Raw genomic sequence first — 6000 nt, 5'->3', positions numbered from 1 at the left:
TCTCATCGGAGGTGAGCCCCATCCTCAGCGTGGCTCCTGGGGAAATGCAGAGGGTGTGGAACCTAGTAGCTGGGGACATTTTGTTTGCAAAGTCTGAGTACTCAAAATTGGCAGAGTGGGCAGAATTAAATTTGGCAAAGAGTTGGAGCATATGAGGGAGAGATAGGGGAAATGAGCAGTTGGGGAAAGGTCAGGAGGGAGACATAGAGCATGTCTGGTGCCCACGAGGAGACCCTGGGCAGGAGCCATCCAAAGGGGAAGTTTGTAATGAAATGCTGTGTGTCCTACAGTGTGACCTCTCTCTCAACCTTCTTTGTGACATCCTAAGTAAGTCTTCACTGCTCAGGAGAGTCTCGTTGAGGAGTGTTCTTTCTGGTGTGTGTGCGTGTGTGCGTGTGCGTGTGTAGTGATGGAGGTAGGGATATGAGGCAGTGCTGAATCGAGGCTGAGGGTTAGTGTGAGGTGAAATCAAGGGTTTCACAGAAACAGTCTACCTGTGGGCGAGAGGTCTGTTGCACTAGCTGAAAAAGTGCTTCTTATGTGCTTGATAAATGCTGGTTCCTGGTCTCATCCTGTTTCTTTATTATTTTGAGAGACAGAGAGACAGAATGCGAATAGGGGGAGGGGCAGAGAGGGAAGTAGACACAGATTCTGAAGCAGGCGTCAGGCTCCCAGTTGTCAGCACAGAGTCCCACACTAGGTTCTAACCCATGAACCATGAGATCATGACCTGTGCCAAAGTCAGATGCTTAACTGACTGAGCTACCCAGGCTCCCCCAGGGAAGCAGCATTTAAAGAGCTACCCAGGTGATTTTCGTGCTTCTAAACTTTGAGAAATTGCAAAGGGACCCCAGGATCCACCGTCTGCTCATAGCCTGTTTTGCTTCTAGCGCTTCTGTTTCTAGAGGTGAAGGATGAACGGCTTATGCAATGCCAGGTCTCCCAGACATTCTTCTCATGAGACTCATACTTTCTGAGCAGACTGGCTGCAGATCCACCTTCTGGGCCTTCCTCAGCTTGGTTTCCTCTTCATGCTTATTGCAGACATTGCTCCACATTTCTGACCTCTGTTTGGCACTTGGCAGGTTTCCGGTATTTTCTCGGGTTATTTCAGAGGGTGCACAGGAGATGGTCACAACCCTCATCAGGAGACCTCTCCATCCATCAGGGTTTCGATCTCTCCAGTTCCCTTCTTCTCACCTCCAGTGACAACACCAGGCACAAACCAACGTCTGCCCTTGGATTTGACTGCTTTTATTTTCATCAAAATATTCAGGTTGAATAGACCTGGCCCCTTTCCCCATAACCAGCTCTCGTGTCCCTTTTCCACCAACACCTGCACATTCAAGTGAGCACAGGACCGCAAGAACGTGACATGCATGATGACAGCAGCAGGGTCCCCCTATCCAAAGCCCACGGAGGGCTCTAACCTGTAGAATACTCTTCTCCTTCATTGTATAGTAACATTCCAGGTTGTGAAGAATAATAATGATTTAAATATAGCTGAAACTGGTCTACTGAAGAAGTACAACTCATAACATAACAAAAATGCTATTTTATTTTTTGTCTCAGATAGTCCTTTTACAAATTGTCAGGGAAGTAACCTTCCCCGGCTTCTAAACAAAAACATGAACATAAACTCGTTTCCTACTCAGGTATAGGTAGTAGATGGACTTTCAGTCACTTCTTAATTGATAATTAGGATGTATCTCATTGAGGATGTTAATCAAGGCCTTGATCTTCATTCGTTCTAAAATGTAGAGTTTGCTATCCAGATATGGTGAGGCCAACAGATCAAGAGGCTGCCATTGAAAAGATGATTAGTGACACTCACAGATCTCAGGAGAAAGGGATACACCGCACCACAGGGAGCCATGTGCGGAAGCACAGGGGTCAGTCGGAGGGAGTGAGGGAAAATGTGAGCCTGGGGTATAGAAGCTGTCCTTAGTCACCTGGTGTCTGGTCCTGGGGTGGTTAGGCTGGTAGGTAGTGGCCCAGTGTGAGTCTGACATAGGAAATGTTGGGGTATGGGGTTTGGATTTGTTGATTTGCATACGAAAGGAGCTCCCTCAAAGTCAAGTCTATTTTTTTTTTGTACTATCTCTATGAATTGACTAGCCCTGCCAGTCCCTCCAGGGTCAGCAAGGCCCCAAAGATGTCAAAGCACCAAAAAATATAGAATAGAAAGACATGACTAATACATCACTCAAAGTAAGTCTTCTCGCCATGCTAGGCCTGCTTCCCCCTGGGAAAGAGAAGTGTCTTCTGCTTTTCTCTTGCCCATCTCTCTCCCACATGCAAGCAGCTGTTTGAGACCCCAATGAGGTGTAGTGCATGGAGGTAAGATAGCAAAGTTGATTCGGAGTGCCACTGTCAATGTACTCACTCCTCACAGATCTCATCCTGGGAGGCCCTGGCCCTCAGGGTTCAGACTCCTGAGCAAAACTTAACATGGCCCACATCTGGTACCACATCTGGCACACACACCCTTGATTTCCTGGGCAGGAGCACAACTCAAGGCCATGTTGCCCCCTATTTCAGAAAACCTAGAAGAAGTCTTCTGTATGCTCCCATTGCAGCCCACTCAGTATAGACCAGAAGCAATGGGGGTAGCATTCCATCCAACATTTCAGGGCCTCTGTGCAATTTTCTGCAAAGAATTTCTCTTCAAATCCTGTCTCTTTCCACACTCTGATGTTGTTTTTAGATCCTTGACCCAGGTGAGGGTTCCTACTTCCTTGGCACATACAGGGAGGTGGTTCAGATTTCCCTGCTTAATTGATGGCTAGCGTAGTGAAGCATCCTCTGAAACTCGGTCCAGAAGCGCCCTGCCTTAGCATCTTACTAAACAGGCATCAAGATCATGCAGCAGTTCCTCAGGCTTTCCTTTCCTGTTTGCCTCCTCCTGGATATTGGAGCTTCAAGATTCATAGAACCAAGTTCCACTTTTTTAGAGCAGAATAGAATCACAAGTAGCAAGATACCGTTTTCCATGAACGTATGGAGAGATGTTACTTTCAGCTGCTGTTAACACTTTTTTTAAATGTTTATTTTTGAGAGAGAGAGGGGAGGGGCAGAGAGAGAGGGGACAGAGGATCCAAAGTGGGCTCTGAGCTGACAGGCTGACAGCACAGAGTCAAATATGGGGCTTGATCTCTTGAACCACGAGCCAAAGTTGGAAGCTTAACCAACTGAGCCACCCAGGTGCCCCTCCTGTTATCACTTTTGTCTGCCCAGTGCTTTCTGGAGAAGGCCTGAGCTGCTCAGATGACGGTCATCTCCACCTGACCTCTTTCATCCTCTTCCCTCGACTAACTTTTTTCTCTTTCTTTTTCTTTCTTTCTTTCTTTCTTTCTTTCTTTCTTTCTTTCTTTCTTTCTTTCTTTCTTTCTTTCTTTCTTCTTTCTTTCTTTCTTTCTTTCTTTCTTCTTTCTTTCTTTCTTTCTTTCTTTCTTTCTTTCTTTCTTTCTTTCTTTCTTTCTTTCTTTCTTTCTTTCTTTCTTTCTTTCTTTCTTTCTTTCTTTCTTTTTCTCTAAAAATACTTCCTACATTGAAGGAAATCCCTGGAGGCCTGGAAGTGGTGGCAAGATGATGGAGGTTGAATGCATTGGCAAGATCTCTGGGATCACAAATCTTGGGTAGAACTGAGGCTTTTACTCAGATATTTTCTGTTTTTACCCCCAGGAATCACTAATGTCCATCTGATTTCTAGGTTGGAAGCCTGTATTTAAGTTCCCCAAAGCAGGCCTGTATGTGTCTTTCTACCCCAGAGCTGTAGGGAGGAAAATGAGTGAAGTTTTGGAACAGATGGGTCAAAGGCCTGCACTCTCTGATAACATGCATCTCCAAATAGTCAGTTGTCCAGCTTTCCCAAGCTCTTATCCCCCCATCCTCACACTCCGGTATTTGATATTTCTGGAACTCTACCCAAGGCAGAAACTTAAACACATCTCAAGTTGTGATCACAGGAGCAATGGGCTCCCCTGGAATGGGGGTTTGTCAGGGCATTTCATGATGAATTTATCAAAGCCACAGGAGCCAAATCTTTATAAATAATTTTGGCATCCTTCATTCCTCATCATTTGCCATTAGCCCATTGGGGGCAATTAGTCTCCACAGAAAAGAGAGGCTTCCCACTTACACAGTTGCACTCACAACACTTCTATTTTTGTGAACATTTCATTTCTCCCAATCTCTAGATGAACTCTTGCAATGTCGATTTTTCATTTATGAAGACCCTGTGAAACAGCTGTGCTACATTGAAAACTGAGGATTTAGCCATCATTTTGGAGCCACCTCCAGACAAATTGCACCCCTCATGTTTGCTGGGCACTGAGCCAAGAAGGGGTTGCAAAGCAAATGCAGACTTGCCCCTTGACATAAGCTGGGGAAGTTCACAGAGGTGAAATAGACAATTGGAGTCCAGTGGAAATAAAGCTGATGAAGAGCCCATGAAAAGCAGAGAAAGGATACGTAGAGGATACCAAGGATGCTTGGGTTTTGAAGGATGTATAGAAGTTGGACAAATAAAGAAGAAAGGGTTTTCCAGGCATAGGGAACAGTATGTGTCTTCACAATGTAGGTCAGAACCATCATGGAGGTCTGAGAGCCAAGAGGACCTTTCCCACTTCTGGTGGATCCTGGCGTGGCAGTAAGATCTCAGAAGAAGAAAGCTTGTATAGTGTGTTCAGACAGAAGGGGCTTGTTCCCTGGTGTTTTTGAAGGTAAAACTATATGACCCCTGATGAGCCACCCATTTAGATAATATTAAAAGCTTAAAATTCATTTTTGCCAATAATATATCATAAGAATAAAATCAAAATTTAAGGAGAAGGAGACTGATCTTGAGAAAATGAGAATCAAAACTGTGCCTGGAGGTAAAAGAAAAGTAGCCAGAAGAATACCTTCTTGAATTAGATTTAGAAGCGGTAATATGTATGTGATATGTATTATATGGATGTAAAAGACATACAGATGTGCATATGTAGTATATAAATACATATAATGCACACATATATGATATATATGTGTATTTACAGTGAGTGTACATACAGTATGTTTATATATGTCATAAACACATCCACATACATATATGAGTTGTTGTTTTTTTAGAGACAGAGTACAAACAGGAGAAAGGAGTAGGGGGAGAGAGAGAGACGCAGTTTCTATGCTCAGCACAGAACCCACAGAACACAGGGCTCAATCTCACAACCCTGAGATCATGACCTGAGCTGAAATCAAGAGTTGGACAGTCAAATGACAGAGCCACCCAGGCACCTCATGAGTGTTTTCTTAAACTGTGGTATAAGTTACACAGAGTAAAATTTAAAAATCTTAAGTCTAATGAACTCTTACAAATGCATACACCGAAACACAGAACATTTCCATCACATGAGACTGTTCCCTATGCTTCTTTCTAACCCATCTTCCCAGTCCAGAGAGCCCCTACCCCATAGATCACTTTCACCTGCTCTTGAACTCATATACATAGAATCATATAGTATGTGCTCTTTTGTGTCTTGATTCTTTTGCTCAACACAATGCTTGTTAGGTTACCTTGTTGCATCCTCAGTGGTTACTTCTTTTTTTTTTTATTGCCGAGTAGTATTCCATTATATGAGCATACCACAGTCTGTTTAATGCCCTTCTTCATCCCTTGTTACTGTCTTTATTTTAAAGTTCAGTTTGTCATTGATATAAGTATAGGTACTCTAGCTTTTTTTTTTTTTGACTTGCAGAAGCATGATAGATATTTCTCCATCCCCTTACTTTCAATCTGAAGGTGTTCTCCAGTCTAAAATGAGTTTCTTGTAAAGAGCAAATAGATGGATTTTGTATTTTTTTCATTCTGCTACCCTATGTCTTTTGATTGGGGCATTTAGTCCATTTACATTCAGTGTTGTTCTTGAGAAATATGGGTTTAGAATCATCGTGTCCTTTGTGGGATTTATGCTTGTGGTGGTGTCTCTGGTATCTTGTGTTCCTTAAACATTTCCTTCA

This window comes from Crocuta crocuta, unplaced genomic scaffold, assembly GCF_008692635.1.
Source record: "Crocuta crocuta isolate KB4526 unplaced genomic scaffold, BGI_CrCroc_1.0 scaffold257, whole genome shotgun sequence".
Classification (NCBI taxonomy): Eukaryota; Metazoa; Chordata; class Mammalia; order Carnivora; family Hyaenidae; genus Crocuta; species Crocuta crocuta.
The sequence above is the reverse complement of the archived record's forward strand: the minus strand, read 5'-3'. Positions refer to the sequence as shown.